Source organism: Malania oleifera, chromosome 9 (assembly GCF_029873635.1).
Source record: "Malania oleifera isolate guangnan ecotype guangnan chromosome 9, ASM2987363v1, whole genome shotgun sequence".
Lineage (NCBI taxonomy): Eukaryota > Viridiplantae > Streptophyta > Magnoliopsida > Santalales > Ximeniaceae > Malania > Malania oleifera.
The window spans coordinates 89,274,589-89,280,755 of NC_080425.1; positions in this window are offsets into that span (position 1 = coordinate 89,274,589).

Below are 6,167 nucleotides of genomic sequence, written 5' to 3' on the forward strand. Positions count from 1 at the left end.
ATTATTGTATGAGATGAGATATGTTTATGAAAATGCAGTATATTCTGCTATGTGTTGATATATATGTATGTTTTCCCATATTTGATAAACAGTATTGAATATGTTATGTATGGTATATGTAGAACACAGAATACTCATGTTGCCACACACTGGTATTAGTTTATTTCCCTTACTGAGATGTGTCTCACCCCTAAATCTTATTAATTTTTCAGGAGCCCCGGATAGGAGAGCGGGAAAAGCCCCTCTGATATAGTACGGTCTATCTGCCCTTTTTGAAGGGTAAGTTTTGTAGGGACAGTTAGATTTTGTGGGAAATGTCCTTAAGTTTTATTTTTGAGATGTATATATGAAAATACAGTGATTGTAGTAACTCTGATATATTGTGGTATATGGTATTGAGATGTACATGTTTGTGTATTTTCTGCTGTCAGGGCTTCTGCTTTATGCTCTGATATATCCCTGGTGCCCACTGGCCCAGGTGGATTGCGACCTGCTAAGCTGGAATATGGGATATGTGATATTGATATTATATAAAGAAAAAAAATATATATGGAAAAAAAAAATGAGCAGGTTGTGACACATTTGTAGGCATCCACAACAAAGCTGCAGGTCCGACGCCCTTACTTTAACCTCACGCAGATAGTCGACTGGACCCCCCATACACTTCTATCCAGAACAGTGTAGGTGCACATGGTCTAACTAGCAATGGTACTGTGCTCACATTACACTGGTCCCCAAGGTTTTTAAAGTATATCATGCAATTTAGGTAATAGAAATTACCATTTAAAACATTAATTCACATATATTTCCTGTTATTCCAAAAACCTGGTTCCCGACCACAAAATACAATCCGGTATATAGCTATCAATTGAAACTTGACCCTCGACAGTCAAATAATAATCCTGGCCCTTGGCCAATCAAACAAGACCTGGCCACTGGCCGTTAGTTCAAACACCTGCATTTCATAAACAGTTACAGTATTTTCATAAACATTTCCAGTATTTCTCAAACAATTTAGTATTTCAAAATCCTAAATCCAGATACACAATAATCTATACCAATTAAATCATCCGCCACACGATTTTTCACATTTTAACATATCTATATAAACAAACAAGTCTTCCACCGTTCATTTTATTCAAAAACACCATACCATATATCATAAGTTTGTAAAATCCATTTCGAACGGTTGGTTTTCAAAATAGCCTTTAAATTCCTAAATGAATAAATAAATATATTTATATAAACATGACAAATAAATTGATTCAAGTTTCATAAGATTACTAACTTAACTCAATCCCTTTACCTGATTGCTGAAAAAGCCCGCTAACACCCCGGCGTACGCCCCACGGTGTTCAAAATTCCTGAAACCCTGAAATTCAAATTTCACTACATTACTCATCACAATCCCTATAGTAACTTTCCCTAAAATTCTTCTAGGTTCTGAATACCCTAAATAGCCTAATAAAGCCTAAATTATTAAACTTACCCCCAATTTCAGATTAGTACCCCGGAGCTCCAATTCGAAAACCCGCTTCGGCTAGATTGTAGAGAATCTCCCCACAAATCTCCTAACTATTTTCGTTCGTTAATTGAGCTTATAATTTAAGAGAGATTGAGGTAAGTTTGAGAATTGACCTTACCGTAGAAAATATGCCTATGCTGCTCCCACGACAGATTCGCTCCAGTAGAAGTGTCGGTGGCAACGAGCATAGCCCAACAGTATTTTCGAATTTTCGATCGGCCGAATATCGGAGATGAGGTGGAGGAGAGTGGGAGAGAGGGGACGGAGGAGACGCGGGCGTCTCTCTGTGTCTTCTTCTTCTTCCTGAAGGATCTCAGGATCCTTCAGGTTCTTATATATATATATATATAATATCATTATAATATTGTATTATTATTATTTTATATTATTTAATTAATAATTAATTATTTATTTATTTTTAAAAGTTTATTTTTTATTTTTTATTTTTTTTTAAGGATCACTACATTAGTACAATTTCAGGAGCACGGTACTGTAACTATATGTTTAAAATTATGATAGTGCTACCACACGACCAGTAGTGTGGGAGATGGTAGTTGATGTGGCTTTAGTGTAGAGTGGAGTAGTCCCCCTGGTAGTCTAGGACCAGGTAGGGACATGCCCATCGTACTTATAAACTTATGTTTGATCTAGCATGGTCGGCCAACCATTACTAGGCCCCACATTCGGATTGCACAACTAAGTCATGTGGGGGTAAAACATGACATTAGCTAGCTATCCATCCTGAGTATATTGCAATATTGTACAGTTATATAAGATGATTTTCATGTTAGTAATTTAGTACGTTATATTATGCCATAAGGAATCATGTTTTATTCAGGTACGATATCCACAGTTTTTACCAGAGATGATGTATGCACTATTATTATGTATAACACGAAAACACTCATGTTACCACACACTGATGTTAGTTTATTTCCCTTACCGAGAGGTGTCTCACCTCAGCTATATAAATATTTCAGGAAATCCAGGTAGAGGAGTGGATAGAGCTTCGCGACAGTAGATACCAGTTGGGCTACCCTGTTTGAAGGGTGAGTTGTTGAGCTAGGGTCAGGTTTATTTTTGGGTTATGACCCTAGGGTACAGTTGGCCTTTTTGGTAGATGATTGTATATATAATAGGTTTAGTAGAACTCTGGTATTGTGATTGACTGTATGGTATGTTGTAATTTACATTTCCTGTTACTTAGGTATCAAAGTTGCGTTTCCAGTATATCCTTGGTACCTATGGATCCATGTTGATTATGTTATTCAGTTGAACATGTATGAAAAAAAATATATATGGAAAATTAGGCAGGTGGTTACGTATAGTCAATGGACTTGGACTCGGGTCGGATATGGGATTATTTAGATGTGGGTTATTGGACCTAGACCTGGATATGGGTATTCAAATTTTCGAGTTAAAAAAAATCAGATCTAGGTCAAATACTTGAATCTGGTATTAAGGATTTCTGCAAAAATTTCATTCATAATTTCAAGAATATAGTTTGAATTTTTAATCTTAAGAATTACTCATTCCTTTGATACATAATTTAATCACAAAACTAAAAACAAACAAAAAGAGTACCAACCTTTGTTTTTGAATCATTCATCTCCAAACTTACTTCTATCCTTTGTTGTCTCTCCCCCAAATATTCCTCCTCTACTTTCATTTGTGCATATAAAAGCCTAGAAAACTTCTAATATATCCTTCCATCCTCTCTTCTTCAAATCTCAACCTCTTAGTCTCTTAGTTTTTCTTTCAATCTTCGTATCTAACTCTTTCCAGAATATTTTTTCCCCTCTCAACCTTCTGAAAATCTCTATTTATAGGCCCAAAAGTGAGCAACCCAATTAATATTGGTTGATCATGATTTATTATTCAAATTAAAATTACATTGATTGATTTTTGTTTGCTTTAGTTTTTATTTGCAATTACCCCATATCTAAATGAAATTTTCTCCCATGTCTGAAGGTACAAGCACGAAGGTCCTGGTCCACGAAATTTCCCTTTTTTATTTCTTGTTTTGATTTTATTTTATTTTCATATGTTTTATTTATTTTTTTGAATTTGTTCAAATGAATATGAATTTGAATTGAGGGGTACAATTTTTGTTATATAGAGCCCAAACAAAATGGGGCGTCTACAATAAATGCATTATTTATTTATTTAGTATAAGGGGAAAAAAGTTTTGGTTGATTATTATAATTTTTTTTAAATAATTTAAAAATACCATAATTTATAAAAATAATAAATCTTACAACAACCATTAGCGATTCAAACTTCGTTTAAATAAAGTAAAATTGTCCATTTCTCTTATAGCATTCAAACTCAATCCTTTTTTTAGTGTCCTGGTTTCATTCACCTTTTTCAATATTTCAATAAGTATGTGAGTTTTGTCCAACTTTAGAAACTTCTAAAAGAAATGTTTGCACACCATCCATAAAAGTTGTCATTAGATTAATTAAGAGCATACACGTAAGAATGGGATTTTAAAAGTTACGTAATGTAATGCATAAGGTGAATAAAAATGACTATCTCATATTTTAATCATGACAAAAAGGAAAAATTATGCAACAAGGCAAATATAAAATTAACTAGTGTCTACAAAATTACATTAAGTTCAACCGGACTTGAAAAAAAAATGAAATAAAAATACTTCCTTAATTATATTATTTAATGAGCTCAACATATACATAAGCAATCCTCGTGTAAATCTATCAAATTGAAAGTTATGCTCGATAGAAGAGTACTTTAACGATGGCTAAATAAGTAAATGGTCAATTGACAATGCAAGTAAATGAGATATAAGCCTTTTAATGTACCTGACAACATAGATTATAAGACTAGGGTGAATTTCTTAGGTTGAATTGAGCTCAAAACAAACTTGAATCTTTGCTCAAATTTTGTCATTTATGTAAATGTTGAACAAACACAATGAGCTTTTATTTAGCTAAGCTAGCAATGAATAACTTGGTTCTTTTGGAATCTCTCCTTAGGAAGTGAAGTGTTTATAAGGCTTTGTTAAAAATATGGTTAAAAAAGGTATTACTAATACTACCAAACGGATCTCCCCTCTAGCCAAATTAGCCCATTAGTCTTGAGCCTTATTTTTATTCTAATTTTACATTATGGAGTTTAAGTTAAATGAAATTATGTCCAAATAGCTCATACCCATATGCTAGATAAGCCAAAAATGTCAGTAAATATAATTAAATTTTATCAAATAAGTTTGCCTAATAGATGAGCACAACTAAGTGTATAACTAGGTCATTAACGAGTTGAAATGAGTTGAATCCACTTCACGTTAAAGACCAACTCTATAAATGAGTCTAAAAGTTGAGTTTATATACTTAACAAGTCTAAACAACCTAATTTTAAGTTGGGTTACCGAATTACTCGTGCATGATTTGGTGTGCTAGTAGCCCTAATAACTGCTTATGGTATATGATCTTGTGCATGATTTTGTTGAACAATTATTATTTGATTTGGTTCACATTTTATGCATATTTCATCAAAACTTATTCATTAAATGTGTCAATGGTTATTTGAAGGACAATATTCCTACACCCTTGAATGAGTAATCTCCTTCTATTAAAACAATGGAAGTTATCATTACCTAAGTAACTTTCGAGGACATGGAATGCTTAATTTATCGAAGGAACACATTTTTCAGTGTTTTATCAATTGTTGTAGATAAAAGGGTTGATGAAAACCCATGATATGGCTCTTAGTGCTTGTCATACAAATTTGTCTTTTTATATACAATTTAGATTAGTTAAATGAAATCTTTTGAATTAATAACGATTAAATGAGTATAAATGTTGAAGGTAACTTTGAGGCAATTTAGGGCAAGTTAGAAACAATGGTTTTATTAGGACACACTTTGGTAATTGGGTAATTGTGTTTTATGATTTGGTTAGTTAGATTAGTTACCAATGTAGTGGAGCAAAAAGTAATTCAGAATGACCTCAACTTTGCTTAGAAATAATAATTGTTTAGTGTTAGATATGACAATTCCTCTTAATGAGTTGAAACATTTTCTTACAATTGATAAGATTGGAGTTGTCTTTCTTCAACAATTTTGTTTTGTAGTTCCACAATACCAAGGAAAAAATTACTTGTTTATCCACGTACATTTTTTTTACACAATAAAACAAAACAATAGCAGTCTTGCCTTAAAAACTACAATTTCTACATGAAAGAAACAAAAGGCCCTACCTCACTTTATATTTTCACCCCAAATCAAGTTTTGCATGCTAACATGCTCCTTAATTCATTAGCAAAGAAACACATTTCCAACTTACTTACATTCGTAGATTTGTAATAATTTGTTTTTTTTTTAAATATTTGTAGCTTCAAGGTTTGCAAAACAAGCAAGGGAGATCCAAATTCTTTAAACCCCCCCCTATGATTCTTAAATTAGTAGGTCACAACTAATGAACCAAAAGATATATTAAAGTTGAAAATACACATCTCTTCAGTTTTATATTCTATAATATAGTATTTGAAAATTTGAACTTTCAATATTGAATTTAAATTTATGCAAAATTGGAAGTTTTATACAAGTCAAATAGCAGAAATCTATATTTTCAAATATAACTTAAAGTAAAAAGAGAAGATATTTTGACACTATCCTTTTTGC